The sequence below is a fragment of the Furipterus horrens genome, unplaced genomic scaffold, assembly GCF_987537825.1.
Source record: "Furipterus horrens unplaced genomic scaffold, mFurHor1.1.pri manual_scaffold_7, whole genome shotgun sequence".
Classification (NCBI taxonomy): Eukaryota; Metazoa; Chordata; class Mammalia; order Chiroptera; family Furipteridae; genus Furipterus; species Furipterus horrens.
This window is the reverse complement of record NW_028327177.1, coordinates 25951319-25968584: the sequence shown is the minus strand read 5'-3', so window position 1 is coordinate 25968584 and position 17266 is coordinate 25951319. Positions and strand designations below refer to the sequence as shown.

Genomic DNA, 17266 nt, shown 5'->3' with positions numbered 1-17266 from the left:
TCAAGTTTCATGGAGGAGACATATAGGAAATTGTAGAACTGTGTGATAGTATTATAATTGGAGTTTACATTATACAGGAGTACTGGGCAAGTTAGGAAGGCTTCCTAGAGGAATTGAGGCCTGAGTGAAGTCCTGAGGATAAGGCAGCACCTCGTGGAGGCAGATGTTTTGGTTCTGATGATGAAATTAGCTCATGTGGCCCTTCCTCTTTCACTTTGCTCTCTTTGTATAAATGGTGCATGTTGATCATATGGCCATGTAGAGTTGGGAGTGCTATCTGGGCCATGAAAGAAAGAGAAATGGCTTCATGGAGTATAAGACATGTGTCACGGCCTCATGCCAATCATGCACGAACATCCTGGGACTACCATTCTAAACGTTAATACAATCTCACTCTCTGAGGGCGATGCATCATGCATGTTTATCTATCCTACCTCCAAAAATTCCACTTAAGTGGCATAAAATATATGTCAAAAGGAATAATCTATAATAGGGATGTAAAAAAAAGGGCAAGGAATTTCTGGAAAATGATTAACTGATAGGGTTAAATTGAGCCAATAAAAACCACCATGTACAACATATTTCAGGGAGAGCTGATAATGAGATGAGAGCCATTTTCCCCAACAGAACCCTGAGGAATTCGCATTTGAAGTCACAGGAAGAAGGAGCCATCAGGGTGATTTAAAAAAGGGCCCTGAAGAATGCTTTTCTTTCCATCTATTTTCACCCACTCCAAGCTCTGCCCTGAAGGGCAGTACAGCAGTGTAGCCCACTCTCCAAAATGAAGTCTTCCTGACTTTGGCAGAATGGGCAGTCAGACACTTGCCTGTCTGCTTCTTCCTCTCTGATGTGCCTCTCATGTGCTTAACGGCCAGCCCTGACATTCATGAGAAGCATGCTAGGAAGCATTCCCATACACACAGCCATTGAAACCCCACCAACTACCTCTGCTAGTCAACCCAGCCCTTCATTTATAGATATGACTGGGACTGTCGAAGTCATCAGTTATTTAAGAAAAATCAGGAGCATAAAAGAGAAGGATCTAGAAGAACAACTGAAGCTAGAGGAAATAGAATTGAAGAGGACAAAGAGTATACAGTAGTCCCTCTCTATATCGCAGTTCACTTATCGTGGCCTCACTGTATCGCGGGATTTTTTAAAATATTATATTTAATTATTTATCACGGATTTTTCACTATATAACAGGATTTTGCGCTACTGTATATGTATGTTGTTAAAGTTAACGTAGGTTTAAGAGTGTAGAATATGTTTAAGAACATAAGTAGTGTTTATAAAAGTGTGAAAAAGGTTAATAAGGAAGTGGGAAAGGTTAATAAGGGACTGGGAATGGTTTATAAGTGTGTGGGAAGGGTTTATAAAGCCTTAAAATATATATAAATACTAAAATAAATGTAAGGTTCCTACTTTACAGATTTTCACCCATCGCAGGGAGGGGGGGGTGGTCTAGAATGTAATACCCATGATAAGTGAGAAAATACTGTAATTATTTTTTTTAAAGTACTATTACTGTTTTCAGGGAGATTTGAGAGAATAGTACATCCAAAACAATAGTATGCACATTAAAAAGAACCTGTAAGAAAACAAACAAAAATATTTTACGAAAATTAAAGAAAAAATTTAAAAAGAACTTCAGTGGAAAGGATTAAACATTGAAATGAAATGACATGAGAATCAATTTGAGATCCAGAGGGCAAATTCAAGGAAATTCTTTGAATGTACATAAAAGGGAAAAGAGAAAAGGGAAGAACATAGAGGAGCAATCCAAGAGATCTAATATCTCTTAGAGCTAAATGACATGATATTTTTTCAATAATAAGAGTTATTAGAAGTGATAGCAAGAAGACAGAAATGAACATTTTAAAGAAATAATGAAAGGACATTTTCCTAAGTTGAATAAAGCTTGAGTCTTCAGATTAAAATGTCTGAATATATATATCGGCAGTCGTCCGTCTCGAGAGACGATGGTGTAGCTTCTTAAGAGTCTATCTGCACCGCCGAGAATGGCTGTGCAGTCCGACTCGGGAGTGACACGGTATCTGTCTCCTCCCGTGTTGAATCGACATCTTGCGATGACGCTGGAGTGTCCTCTCCAGTGAAGCTGAAGCTACAGAGCCTGGGCAGGGTGATATGGAGGGTCTGCTGTTGCCCATGCAGCAGACCCAATGTCTGAATAGAAATCATTTAAAAAAAGATATGCCTGGATACTTCCTTATGAAATGTAGGCCCTTCAAGTACAAAGAGAAAATTCTAAAAGCTCAAAGAGGTGGGAAAAAGTTACCTATAAGGGAATCAAAATCTAAACAGCAGCAGACTTTGCATCTGTTTTTCCGGTTGTTCGAAGACCGTGAAACAAAGCGCACAGAATGGTAATGGAAAGTTATTTTGAATCTGTTTTTCAACTATGAGAGTAAAATGAAGATCCATAAGGACTTAGCCCTTCTTCTGCAATTTTGAAAAAAATAAGTGAAAAATATACTCTAGAAAAACTGAAAATGAATCCAAGAAAAAAAAAATAAGTCAAAAATATACTCTAGAAAAACTGAAAATGAATCCAAGAAATACATAAACCTGGAAACAATAGAAATAATCCAGTTGTAAGAAAAGAATCCCAGGGGGAACAGCCTATATTTAGTCTGAGTTGGAACATCTTCACTAAGCAAAACATTATCATGACCAAACTGGATACTTAAGAATTGAGAAGTAAACTTTAATATGCCACCTATGTACTGAAGATTTAAGTTTCTTCAGGTGGATTAGAGAAGAGAAATATAATTAGAAACTCTAGAAGGGCAACTGTGGCCTAAATATGAAGCAAACTAAAATGTAGTTTGTATTTAAATACTTAATGGAATATTAAAAAACACTGGTGTCTGAAGCAAATAAAGTTAAGCATCTATGGTCAAAGGAGATGATCGATGAATATGGCAAGTCCTCTAAATTCTCTGTGAACTCTGGGCCACTGGAGAAGGCACCTGCTTCCCTAGTATTGTAGAATCTGCTTTTTCTTCTGAAAGTGGTTTGTGAACTTATGAACTGTGTACCTTAGAGATTATCCTTTTTATCTAGTTTGTTCCAGGAGAATATTCCTAAAGGCAGGATTAAGTTGTTTTTTTAAACTATATGTTATTATTTTAATTAAATATTTTATTGTTTATGTTATTACAGTTGTCCCAATCTTCCCCCTATGCCCCTCTCCACTCAGCCTGCCTTCCTCCAACTCCATAAAAGTGAGATTAAGTTTTGAATTCTTTTTAAAAATTATTTTTTCCCCAAAGGTATTTTCATTTTAGTATCTATGGTTTTTTTCTGATCTTCTTGAGAGTTAACTCAGCTTTACTAACTGAAAATAAAATATACACCCATTAAGAAACAATTCATTTTAAAAAATATATTGATCCAATCTCTTAATGTTTTATTGATTTTCAATTTTTAATTGGTGATTCAATTTAGTTAAAAAGCATTAATTATTGCTTTAAAGAAAGTTATCTGAAGTTCAAATCCTCAGGTTCATTTCAGTCCTTTTTCTTTTGTTGAAGTAAGGTAAAATAATATATAATGCTGCTTAATTTAAAAATATTAATAGTGGCTATTTTAGGCAGTGGAATATTAAGAGTAATGTTTATTTTCTTCTTTATATATTTTTTGTATTTTCCAAATGTTCTATCATAAACATATATTGATTCTAATACTTAAGTTATTTAAAGTTAGTACTAACAGAAGACTAATATAAGAATATTTGATTTCAGTATATTACTAGGACCAGAAAGTCTCAGGTCAGTGGTTTTTGTTTGTTTGTTTGTTTGTTTGTTTGAGAAGCAAGGTGGTGAGCTGAGTGATTGAGTGATTCTGTAAAAATTATACTGAATATGGTTTAAGCAGGTTTCAGTCCATCATCTCAGCTATATGTCTGAAGTCTCTATATCAAGGAACTCAGCGTAAGCTCTGCCCACTTGTGTAAACCTAAAAACTTCCAATTATCTTGGGGCTTTTAACTTATGCAAGAGAAAGAGGTCTGCAGGTTTATTTTAAATGTTCTTAAAATGTCCCAGTTTAAAGAAAGTGGAATGGTGGTCACCAGAGTCTGAGGGGGAGGGGTGAATGCGGAGTTAGTGTTTAATGGGTATAGGATTTCAGTTTGGAAAGATCACGTTCTGGAGATGGATGATGGGGCTGGTTGCACAACAATGTGAATGTGCTTAATGCCACTGAACTGTACACTTAAAATGGTTAAAACAGTTAATTTTATGTTATGCATCTTTTACCACAATAAAAATGTCCGTTTCTTAAATCAACACATGATTTAATGTGATTTCAGTGAGACTTTTTCTTTTTTTACAACATCTCAAAGTCAGTATCCTTTTGTCAACCTGTAGCATTACAGTATTCCCTCACTTATCGCGGCTATTACGTTCCAGACCCGCCCCCACCCCCCCCCCCGCGAAGTAGGAACCTTACATTTATTCTACACTCTTTTTTTTTTTTTTCATATTTAATGTGTTTTATTGATTAAAATATTACATTTGTGCCAATTTCCCTTCCCTCTGCTCCCCTCCACCCGGTGGCCCCCCTCCCTCCAGTTGTCCCCCCCTTTTAGATTATGTCCATTAGTTGTGCATACAGTTCCTCCCAATCTCTCTCCGTCTATTCCATTCCCTCCTACCATGATCCCCAATTCCTATATCATCTCCCTCCCTCTCCCCACTCCCCCTCCCTGTTGACCTCCCCCCACTATGCTTCCCTTACCCACAGTTCCTTTTCCACTCTCGTTGCCTGTTTCGTTTGCCTTTGTTTCATCTCCCTAGCTTCTGTTTTTTAAACCAGTCCCTTTAACATCTCATATAACAGTGGTTTGGATCTAATGAACTCTTTCAGTTTTATTTTGTCCTGGAAACACTTTCTCTGTCCTTCTATTCTGAATGACAATTTCGCTGGATAGAGTATTCGTGGTCGTAGGTTTTGGATTTTCATTACTTTGAATATTTCTTGCCAGTCCCTTCTTGCCTGTAGTGTTTCCCTTGAGAAGTCAGCTGATAGTCTAATTGGGACCCCTTTGTACATAATTCTTTTCTTCTCTCTTGCTGCTTTTAAGATTCTCTCTTTATCCTTAATTTTTGACATTTTGATTATAATGTGTCTTGGAGTGGTTCTCCCTGGGTCCAGTCTCTTGGGAACTCTCCTTGCTTCCTGGACCTGCATGTCTATTCCCTTCCCCAAGTCTGGGAAGTTCTCCTTTATTATATTTTCACTCAATTTTTCAAGTTCTAGTTCATCTTCCTCATTCTCTGGCAAACCAATGATTCTTATGTTGGGCCTTTTATAGCTGTCCCAGAGGTTTCTGATCCTCTCATTGTTGCTTCCTATTTCCTCTCGCTGCATTGGTTGACTGCTTGTTCCTTCTCCATATTCCAGTTTGTTGAAATGAACTCTGGATTCCTCACCATCTGTCTCGTATGTGGTTTTGTTCCTTTCGTTATGAAAGTTTTTCGCTTCTTTCATATCTTTTTCCTGCTCTTTTGTGAATTCTGTAAGCCACCTGATAACAATGGCCCAGAACTGAGCCTCTGACAGGTTTCTTATCTGTTCATCTGTCAGGTTCTCTATCTGCTGTCTGGTGAGTTGTGCCACCGGGATCTCTATATTTGTCTGCCTCATTTTGACAGATGCGTTTTGTTTTCCTGGGCTGGCTGTTGGGGGCAGTGCCTGTGTACGCGTCACAAATCAGCGACCGGCCGGCGCCTGCCTGTCCGCGACCTATTTCGCAGCCCTGTGGTGCTTTCTGTGGGGGCGGGGGTCCAAGATGGATTCACACAGTTATTCAGCTAGGAGACCGGGATCCGTCCTCCCGCCCCCCTGGGCCTCACTGTTCAAGGCGATGCTGCGGCTGCTCCCCAGCGCCGGAGTCGGGCACGCCAGGGGCTTGATTGGAGTCGCGCACGCCAGGGGCTTGATTGCCTCCAGGATTTTTCACCGCCCCGCCCCGCCGCTCCGCAAACAGCTTTGCCTTCTTTAACTCTTACCTGCCCAAATGGCACCGCTGGTTTATAACTTCATATGTTGGGCTTCCGTGTGGTTTTATTTTCTGGAATTTCTAGTTATCCTTTGTTTTGAAGTAGTTGTATTCCTCTATAGTTGTAGAGGAAGACCTAGCGTGTCCGTCTAAGCCTCCATCTTGGCCGGAAGTCTATTCTACACTCTTAAACCTACCTAATTTTAACAACATACGTATACAGTACCACAAAATCCCACAATATAGCGAAAAATCCACGATAAATAATTAAATATAATATTTTTAAAAATCCCGCGATACAGTGAGGCCATGATAAGGGAACCACGATATAGCGAGGGACTACTGTACTGAGTTTTGTGCCTTTTACAAGACACTTTGTGACTTTAACAAAGTAATCCTCCTGGTGAGGATGCTGATGAAACAGTCATGGCCTCTTGGTCGGTTTATAGCATTAATTCCTAGTTAGTCTGAGGGCTAGTGGAGAAAGAGAGTCCTTTTTTGAAGGGCAATGAATTGTGCTATTAAAATTGAAAGTAGGCCAGCATTTTTGGAGGTGAGCATAGCAGATATTTTAATGCCAGGTAATACTTTTACAAAGTGGAATTTGGACCATAGGCTGCATCTGACTTAAATAGCTTCTATCTTGTGACAGCATCTTATGGATATACCAGAAAAATAATCTCATGAAAACTGTAACTTCCTTTTAAGTTTCTGTTTAGGCTCTCTATAAAGAAAGACAGTGAATGGTTTGCTTTAACAGCCCCCAACAACTGAACTGGCCTTGGAGGACAGCTCAGAGCTCACAAAGGGTTCCCCATAATTCACTCCTGAATGGCCAGGAGGCAGCAAGAGCATCAAGGTGGGCAATGGACTCAAGTAAGAGAAATCTATATCCCAACATACACAACTGTCGGCACTGGTGTTGAGTGATGTTCTAGAAGCATAAAGCATACCTTTTATCCTCTATCAGAGACTGACTCTCTGCCCTCAACTGGTTTAAAATCTTTATGTGATTGGAAATTTAAAAACAATATATCGTACATTGAATTCATGTGAGGTGCTGGAGCCAGGGAGAGTAGTAACCCGTATGCTGCTGTGTTGAATTTATCATCTATATCAATGTGTAAAATTATGCCTTCTGTAGAATGATTAATAAATTGTGCTTTTGTTAGATACACAGGCATATATTTTCTATATTCTTTATACTATACACATATATTATCACACTTTTTGCATGTGCAGTTTACAATATTTTTCTCAAGAGTGGAGTGGTCTGATTAGGACATTCTGATAGTAGTCAAACATATATACTGATGGCCAGTTTTCAAAGACTTCAGATATAATGAAATATACTTACAACTAAAACGTCACTGAACAAAATTTAGTCTTTCACTGACGACTTAATCAAAAGGTTTGTCAGAGTAATGGTGCAAATATCCCAGTGGTTTCATTATGAATATCAATTATAATTATGTAATTATTATAGGCTAGTTCTATAGAAAATGTTTTGAAGCCTTGATTTTTTTCATTTGGTTTGGGTTTTATGTGAATGACTTTGCTAAGTAACAAATTTTATTTTTAAAACTATGAAATTAGACAGCTCTTCCTACAGATATCACTGAGCTACAGTGTAAAGGGCCACTCATACAGTACTGAGGGCAAATGAGAATTCACATTTTAAAATTTAAAGTGAGAACTTCTCTGTGAGAAAAATGGAGGAAAAGGAAACACTTAACAAATATTCTGGATTTAAAAATAAATTGTCTAAAGCAAAAGAAAACAGTGATTGAAGTATTATAACACTGATACTTGGACTCATATATCACTTACTTGCTCCCAAACTTTTACTAGCTTTCTGCTATTAGTTCAAATCTAGCTTATCTTAAATTGACCAATTCTAGATCCTTCATAGACCCTCCTTCTGGATTGTAAGTTTTTTCTTTTCCCAACCAATTTCTTGGTCCCAGATAGGGTGTCTCATTTCTGTTACCAGGCTATACTTAAGACATTTCTTACTTGTGAACAATCCTTTTATTTCTGTAGTTAAGCCAAGAGTTCTTCATTGCTCACTTTTTCTCTAAAGTCATCTCAATGCCCATATATCCTTCTGTAGTTAATCTATTCATTGCTCACTTACCAGAGACTTAATCAGTAGATATTAACAGTCCAGCTCTACATGAGGTGCTATGAGAGACTATAACCAATAAAGAAGACATAGCTCTGGACCCCAGCTGCATATGCTGTCCAGCCTCCCCAACTGGACTGTAATCTTTTCAAAGACTGGCTGGACCTACATTACCCTTATAGTATCCCATATAGCGGGAACATCTTGAATGAGGTGGGTCATGTGCTGGTCATTAAAAGATCTGGATGATTAGACCACATCTGCTGGGTGTCTATGGTAAGCAAACAAGAGACAGCTGGAGGAACCTTACCAGTCCTTGGACATGAAAGAAATCTGTTCATGCGAGCTTAACTCTAGGGCTCACTATATGGAGTTAATAAACATTGAAGGAATACATGAATGAGCAAACACCAATTAGCTTTCTAAAGGGAGGATGGGACGACCGTCAAGAGTGGGTGACATTTAAGTAAATGGGAAGAGAGCCAGGGACATTGATTTCTGTGCAGTAGAAGAGACAGAGATGCTTCATTGACTGAGGGCACAAGGACAACATTTCAGAGTATTCCAAGTGCTAGTTTTGACCAACATATGGAGCTGCAAGCCAATTGGACAGCTGCCATTTTGGCAGCTTTCTCAAGAGGAAAAAGACTTTGCTGAATGAGCTAAATCTTACCTGACCAAGAGGAATTCCCTAGCTTTAATATAAACTATTAGAGAGAGAAAAAAAGAAGGTTTAGAAGCATTGGAAATGGGACAGAAGGGAGTGTCGAGTAGACTGCAGAGTCTAACACTAGAAAACTAGGCAGCAGATTAGACAGAGTAGATGGGAGAGAGGGAGACAAAGGCAGAAAAGGAGGACTAAACAGTGACAAGGGGTAGTGGCACAAGTACTGTCATCCACAATGGACTGTCCTGCAGAGAGGGCCCCAGCCAGCAGGAGGCAACGAGGGAGGTCTTACTAAACCATACAGGCCAATTTCAATGTGGCCCAATCTTCTCCCAGAACCAGCAACAGCATTAATATGTATAACACTGTTACAAATTTACAAACAAATATGTACCTAAAGCCTGTTTGCAATTTGATTGGTAGCTGAAATACATTTTCCTTCAGAAATTATTTTAATTAGGTTAGATATTTATGCCAAATCACAAAAACCTATTTGATCTGTATATATATACCTAAAGTTTAGTCCTCTATACAAATATTTCAGTCAGCTCTAATTAACCTCCTATGGTCCAGTTACTCTGGTTGCCTAAGAACTAACTCCAAAACTTATGGACTTAAAGCAACAGCAATTTTTGTTTTGTTCATGAGTCTGTGATGTAGAGTAGGGCTGGGCAGAGATGATGCATCTCTGGTCTAATTGGCATCAGGAGAGGTAAGGAGGATCTGATGGTTGGGGACTGGAATCCTCTGAAGGATCGCCCACTCTCATGTCTGGCAGTTGATGCTGGCTATTGGCTTTAACATCAACATGTGGCCTCTCTGTATGGTCTGGGCCTCTTCACAATATGGCAGCTAGTTTCCAAAAGCAAGTATCACATGTGAGAGAAACAAAAAATAACTGAGGAAAAAAAGAAATTGTGTTCTTTCTATGATCCAGCCTTGGAAGTCACCTATATATTGTTTCCACGGTGTCTACCTGTTGGACCAATCACAGCTCATGTGGGCCAAAGGGGAGGGCAATAGACTCCACCTCTTGATGAAGAGTGTCAAGATTCTAGTAGAGAATGTAGAAATAGATATAATTATATGGCCACTTTTGTAGAGTAAAATTTACCACAACATAGAACATTACTTCCAGGAAAAATACAACATATTCCAGCTTGGAAGGCAATATAACATGGTGAATAAAAAGCCAGGAGTCAAAACCAAACACCTAGAGCTTCGTGATATACCATGTGACACTGGGAAATTTGCTTAAGCTCTCTGCAGCTCAGCTTCCTTGTTTATAAAATAGATGTTGTGAAGAAAAGAAAATATTTTGGAAAGAGCTTATAAGACTATCTAAGTGTTAGCTGTTCCCATAACACCAGGGACATACCTCCTCTAGTTTGGACAGTGGTACTTCCTGGTTCCTAGGGGGATGGTGGTGGTGGCAGCCCTATCAGAGGTAGAAAATTAATAACAGTTCACATGATTGAGTACCTAATACCTGTCAGTTATGGTGCCAAGTGAGTTAACTTAAAAATCCATAAGGCAGATACTAATATTATCCAGGTAAGAAAACTGTGACTTAGAGAACTTGCCCAAAGTCACACCTGCAGGTGGTTACAGACAGGATTTGCCCCCAGATCAGTTGAACTAGACAGAAGGAGCCTGAACCCCTGGATAACTGTGTGGAACAGAATCCTTCTTCCAAATCTGATTTGTAGGTGAGCAAAACATGAATGGTATGTATTATGCCATTGAGATATGGCACTATTTATTACAGCAGTGAGCCTATCTTGACTGGGTTCACGCAAGGAAGATGGTATGTATATACTTGGGCACCACTAACTTAAGAATTCCTTTCATAAAATGAAATGGCTGTCCATATTTGCATAAGACAGAGTATTTGCATTAAAATATATCATTCTCTACATCAGTACCTACAAGCCTCATTTTCTTCTGAAGTTGAGGACAGACAGCCATTGGCAGTAGGGCAGAGCATAGTGATCTGGAATCCTTGACACTGATATGAACAGATTAGTTACAAATTAGTCTGGCTATTCACCAGCTGAAGAATGTCTCTTCTAAGGTTTTATTCTGGTATAAAATCTAATAGTTTCCAGGCAATTTACTTGTTTTTTTTGTTTTAATGTTCTTTTTTTATTTTTTTATTTTTTTATTTTTTTTTATTTTAGTGAGGAATTTCTTTTTGATTACACTGGCTAGCACAGCTGTAAGGGAGAAACCTGTGCAGGTCCCCTGTATAGTTAGCCTGTGAGTTCCATGATGGTAGGGCACTTTGTCTGTCTTGTTCACCATGGCATGCCTGGTGTTTAGTAGGTGCTCAAAACTTGTCAAACACATGTAAGATTGAATGTTTGAATTGAAGCTCAGGCAAACAAAAGTCAGAAGTCCACAGAGGAACTTGGGCTCTTTATGCCAGTGGCATAGGTCACTACTCAAAGATCAAATGAGGGAGGAACCCAAAATGCCTACTCTACTACTGTGGATGCAGCAGCCAGTTAATAAATGCTTGTGGACTGAGTGACGTTACCTCGTGCTGCACCTGATCCATGGTAAGACGTGGGAAGGCGTAGGCATGGGATAACTTGTGGGACGCTATTTTTATCTCTAAAGATGTTGTAAATATGGTCGTCACAAAATTGGTCGTGGTTTTAGATGTATGAATCACATGAAAGTCTGTGGGAGTCAGCTGAGCAGGCAGCCAAATATCATAACACTCTTCTTGACATTTATCTCCGATGGATAAGGTTTAAATTCATTTAAGTAAAGAAAATATAGAATCATTCTTTAAAAAATCATCTTGCATAAAAGTGACATGCTGCCTTTGGTATTCCTGCAGTCAGTGGGGCAGAATTCAGAAAAATATGGACAATCCTTCCATTAAGACAGGCAGCATCTGGAATATCTTTCAGATGAGAGGGTTTTTTTTTCCTGTTACTCAAATACAGAACTTTAATGTTATTTGAGTATACTGTGTTTCACATTAGTGTAAACTAAAATTTTAAAGGATGCTGTGTCTCTAATTAAAGACATTTATAGAAAGATGTCCCCAAAACACTAAAGCTAACTGCAGAGGTAAAAGAACACACTGTCTTTAGTTTAGAGAATGAGGCTCCACTGAATTTAAATATTTACCATATAAATTTTACATCAGAGCTTAATGAGCATCACTTTTATGACATTACTTCTGGAAACACTAAAAAATGTCATACTTTGGAATGATATTCTTGTTGAATTTCCATCATGGGGCACCATTTAAATAGCAGTTGATTTCATTAAAAAACGGCACATTCCTTCCTGAACTTAAAATTTCAAACACCTGCCATCAAAGAAGCAAACAGTACAGCCTGGAGTCAGAAATTTTAGACTTTTTCCAAGTTTCTACATCAAAGCCCCCAAAGCAGGTGTTCTTTTCTAGTTCAAAGAATAAGAAATGTTTGAGAAAATCCTATTTCATAATTTCCCAGAGAACACGTGAAGAAAAATTGCTAAGCTTCCATTTCAAGTGTGAGGGATTTGGATTGAGCTTAAACAACAGCTTGTGCAAAACGTCATAGCTGCAATTCTGTCATGCTGAGAAAGGATGGCTTTGGACACTAAACACGGGCTAGACAGACAATACTGCAGGATGTCGGCCAACTGACTGCAAAGCTAATCTGGTTGGTTGGAGAGAAAAACTAAGCATTATCTTTGGCAAATTCAATGTGACATGAAGAATGAAACCATTACTTAATCCCACTAAACAATAATATTAGCACCTCCTGTATCATCCTTAAATATCCAGTATGTCAAGTAAGATTGTGAGTTCAAATTACTTGGGAAGTGTCTCCATTTCCCACTTCATTTTGAATGTGTTTTGCCCTGGGGAGCTCTGGTGGATAAACCTGCAGGCTCTATCCTAATTTACTGGAATTTACGTTGCAGTTTATCAATCCATGCATGTGCTTTACACTAAACGTTCTTTAATGAATGTTTCAAATGTTGTACACAAAGTACCTTCTAGAGTACCCCTTCAGCTATGATCTCATATAACGTCCCACATTCTTCTTCATTTAAGTACTTCTTGCTTATTTTCCATGAGTGGATAAAGGTCCCTTAGTAAATAGCTATAGTTTTACTTCTATGGTCCATGGTTTTAACTTGCATAACTTGCATTAACACTATCAGTTTTTCCTCTTAAATCCTATCTAACCAGGTAAGAGCTTCTCAGTCCACGTTACTTAATACTCCTTATGAATTTCAAGGAGGAAAATATGAGAAAGTTACAGTTTGGTAGCTATATGGATATATCATCTCTTTTCACACAGAAATTAGAATATTCTGGGAAATTCACACTTTCAGAGAGTAAAATCAGATATGGTGGAACTAAATGTGGAAACGGTGATGTGAATTTTGCTTAGTGCCGTTCTGTGACTTTTCGGCATCACTAGCTCACAACCATTAAACTCAGGGGTAGATAGAATTCAAGGGGATCCAGAAATTTGGATGGAAAAAATATTATATCTTCAGTTTTACTAACCTCAAACTGAAATTTAGTATTTCTTTTCACTAAAATGGAGACCACAAACCACAGTACCTGTGATTTTTTTGCTGAGATAAATTGCAGATATTCTCATATCACATTGTAGTCATTATAGATATCTTGAAATATCTTTAATACTCATCATTACATCACTGCTAATTTGTATTATTTAATAAAGCACATGTCACAATTTTTAAAAAATTGGTTAATGCATTTCAATTAAAGTGGCTTCCTTTTTAATCTTGCATACCCTGTCCCTATATTATGTATTTAAAAGCAGCATTCTGAGAAGAGCCTATAGGGTCAGCCAGACTGCCAAAGAGGCCCATGGCACCAAAAAGGTTAAAAATCCCTGCAACTACACACAAAACGTTTAATAATGCAACAGCTAGGTTTCTAGAGTATATCATTCCTTGCTAGTATCTTTTGAAGCTGAAACAAACTTGACCTTGAAATCAACATAGTTTCATTGTTGTAAATAGATGATTCTGATGACAGTCATTTCTCCCCTTATTCTTCCATGAGAGAAGACCTGTAGATTCTAGAAACATCTCTGCTATCATAGCATAGGTTGTTTCCATCTAATGACAAAATCGATCATTGACATTTTGCCATCAACACTGAATTGTTCTCCTATTTAACGCTGCTGAAATCTAGCCTATTTTATAAGGGCATTGAGTATAATCACTTGATAACCTTAATTTGAAATATCATAGAAAGAGCATCAAGAAAATTACTTCGAAAAGTATAGTGATAATTCCTTACTTTGAGTTAAAAAAGTAAATATCAAAGCACATTATCAATGATAGTGCTTTTAAATAATAGAGCTGCTGGCCCTATCCATGCTCATATATGACCTCTGAATTATAATTATGAGATAAGTTAAATGATGTGCCAGTAGATGTGCCTTGAATACAAGCACATTATTCTTTTTGGAAAATCCTCCATGGAGAATCTGACCCAAAACAGACATATCTAATGTCAGCAAATTAAATGAACATTCACTTATTAAAAGCTATTGAGAAATTATCGATGCACCCATAGCTATTAATTTGTCACTGAAGCTAACTACTTTGCAAAATGCTCATCTCCAGAGTAAAATAAATGTGATCGGAATTCAGAAACAAATAAAGAACATAAAAAATAAGAATACTATATTCTTGCATTAAATTGAGATATAATGTACATTTCATAAACTACATATTATTCATATACATAGTTAAACCATTATCTTCTATTCATCAAAGAGCGCGTGCTGCTCTTCAATTTGCATTTTTCTTTCCCTGTGAAATTTGTAAGATTTAGAAACCAGTTATACATCTAGGCTTTGATTAACTTCAATACCAGAGGCTTTCTTTGAATTTTAAGCCACAAAACGATCCATTTGCACAATGATAGCAAATTCAAAATCACTAAACTTGGGAAAGAAATGAACTACATTAAGGCAAATAAACCAATTTGCATCTTATAATGTTATAGGAATTAAGGAATAAAAGGCATTATTAATCAGTTATCAAATTATTCATTCAAGACCTGGAGCAAAATTTTTTGTGACTATATCTGTGTCTGAATTAAAGTAGATCTACCAATAATAATTTAGTTTTAAGGCTACTGTTTTCTTCCAAAGGAATTATTCCCATTTTTAAATATACAAATACTTATATGACTCCTAAGTGAAGACCATCCAACGTTATTCTCTTCACAGCTGCATTTTCAGAGGAAGATACTGAAAATGTGCACTTTGCTCTAACAACCAAAAAGCAACTGCATGCACACATGTAAGAGGTTCCACCCCAACTTCCTTGGCATAGTCCAGATTGTTTTTCTAAACAGGAAGCTGGTATTTTCAGAATACCCTATTTACAAGAAAAACCCCAACTTTTGTTTCAAAGTATAATGTTCTTCCCCACTGTGCCTGTTGTTGCTAATTATGAATGCTGCAAACAAGATAGAAACCGAATTCCAAACTATTCTGGGATGATTCAGAATAGGGTAGCAATTGTGAGGGGAAAAAAAAAAAAAAAAAAAGCAAAGTTAGCAATGTATTGCAAGGCTATGCTGGAGTCTAGAAACCCAAAGCCATGCTGAAGGGAGGATTCCTGGAATTCGATGGGGGAATATTTGGCTCAAGCTGCAAAATCTGTATCTTTAAATAATATCACATTAGCAAGTGTTGAGCAAGAACAGCGATTGTATTTTTACCTACTTCACAGAACATTAATCCAAATTTAACCAAATTCCAGAGACTCTGCATAAAATTAGCAACTAGAAGCCACTTCACATTCTCCCCCTAGTACAACAATAATTGCTCAAGAAGACAAACTTGTGGTAGGTAAGAGAGAGGGGGAAACCACAATGATCTATAAAACATCTAACTGTTTGTGTATGAAGGGAACTAATTACCTCACACAGAAGAAGTGCAGGGTTTAACAGCCCATGCTCCGCAGCCCCGGGGAAGCAGCGGCAGGAGCAGCAGCAGCGGCAGGAGCAGCAGCGTTGTGGGCGGCGCGGCAGAGGCAGCAGCAGCCAGCATCCACCAGATTCTCACAGGCCTTTGACTGTGTGGACTCAGCCACAGACTCTGCCTCCAGCTGACGTCAAAGTCCTTGTCACATGGCCAGATGAAAGCCAAGAGAGCATTGGTTGTCGTAGCAACCACAGAACAGCTCTGAAATTATTTCAATAGGTCATCTGTCACTGTGGTGTGTATGTGTGTGTGTGTGTAAGCACACACACACATATACAGACCCCATAACCATCACGGACAGCTCCCTCAATCCCCGATGTGGTGACTCAAGAGTGCCTGCAACTTCCCTTTAGGACTTCAGTGTCTGTTCTTGACTGTTACTTGCAGGAAAATGCATGCCACTCTGAAGTTCCCATCCCTCTCGCTTTCACCAGCATGAAGCATATGTCTCTATAGAACAAAAGGAAAGAAACTGAAAAGTCCTGGGATAGTTTTCTGAACGAATTAAATCTATTTGTAAGTAGATGGATAAAAACAGAAGCACAAAGGAAACTGGAAAAAGAGACATTTCTTTTTTAAACTATATAAGAATCCAATCTATGTACTGAGCCATGCTAGTGATGGAAAGAAAAACAAGAAACAGAGGGGGTGGTGGCCCAGAGGAGGATGAGAAAATCCAATAATCCTGACACCATCCAGGATGGGGAATTTGGGTGAGGCGAATTCAGAATTCCTGCATTGTAAAATCTCCATGCAAGAGTGATGGCCAAAAGAGTTCAAACCAGTCCTACTTTAAAACAACCTTGAGAAGACATTTATAACATTTTTGACCTTTGCTTTGGGGTCACGATACAGGTGCGAAATCCTCTCCTCCTAGATGTTCTCTCATCCACACTCCTTTGGAGCTCAGCATGGAGTAAATGGGTAAGTGTCCTGCCATTGCAAAGTTCAGTGGCGCCTGAAGCAGCAGAATAAAAAACTACAGCCCTCTAATGTGAGCTTCATTTCCTTTATGACCAGCATAGCTTACTTCTAACACCACAGATGTGCTTATTTCCTAGTTCATTCCCCCTCTATATAACAGAAAGCCAGTGAAACAAAATGAAATACAATCCACAGGAAGGTGCTCTGAAAAATACATTCAAAAACCATATAAGCCTTCACAGGGCAAAGGGGAGAAAAGGCAGGGGGAAGAGATTGCTCTTAAAACCCCAAGGACTTTTCCATGCCAGCATTATCAGGATTTCTATTCTGGCTTCTTAAAAAAAAAAAAAAAAAAAAAAAAAGAGTAGCTCTGGGGTGTTGCAAAATATAAATGGAAACTAAGCCAGCTGGGCAGATTACACTTTTGTCACTCTAAAAGAATACAATTTCTTCAGAGTCAGAAATTGCTTCTTGAACAATAAGATTAATGTCCAAACCGGCCACACAAACTTCCCATTCCATCT

General features: G+C 38.1%; 1 protein-coding gene across 5 annotated transcripts in view; it reads right to left on the bottom strand.

The window, feature by feature from the left end:
- NCALD (neurocalcin delta) overlaps positions 1–17266 on the bottom strand; it is a 377772-nt gene that overhangs the window by 68532 nt on the left and 291974 nt on the right. The window contains exon 1 of one of the 5 annotated variants that reach the window (XM_090283492.1): positions 15755–15828. The exons of the other annotated variants lie outside the window; for them this stretch is intronic. The gene's annotated coding sequence lies outside the window, so the exon portion shown is untranslated. Of the gene's footprint in view, positions 1–15754; positions 15829–17266 lie in introns of those variants that run through there. 5 annotated transcript variants of the gene reach the window in all.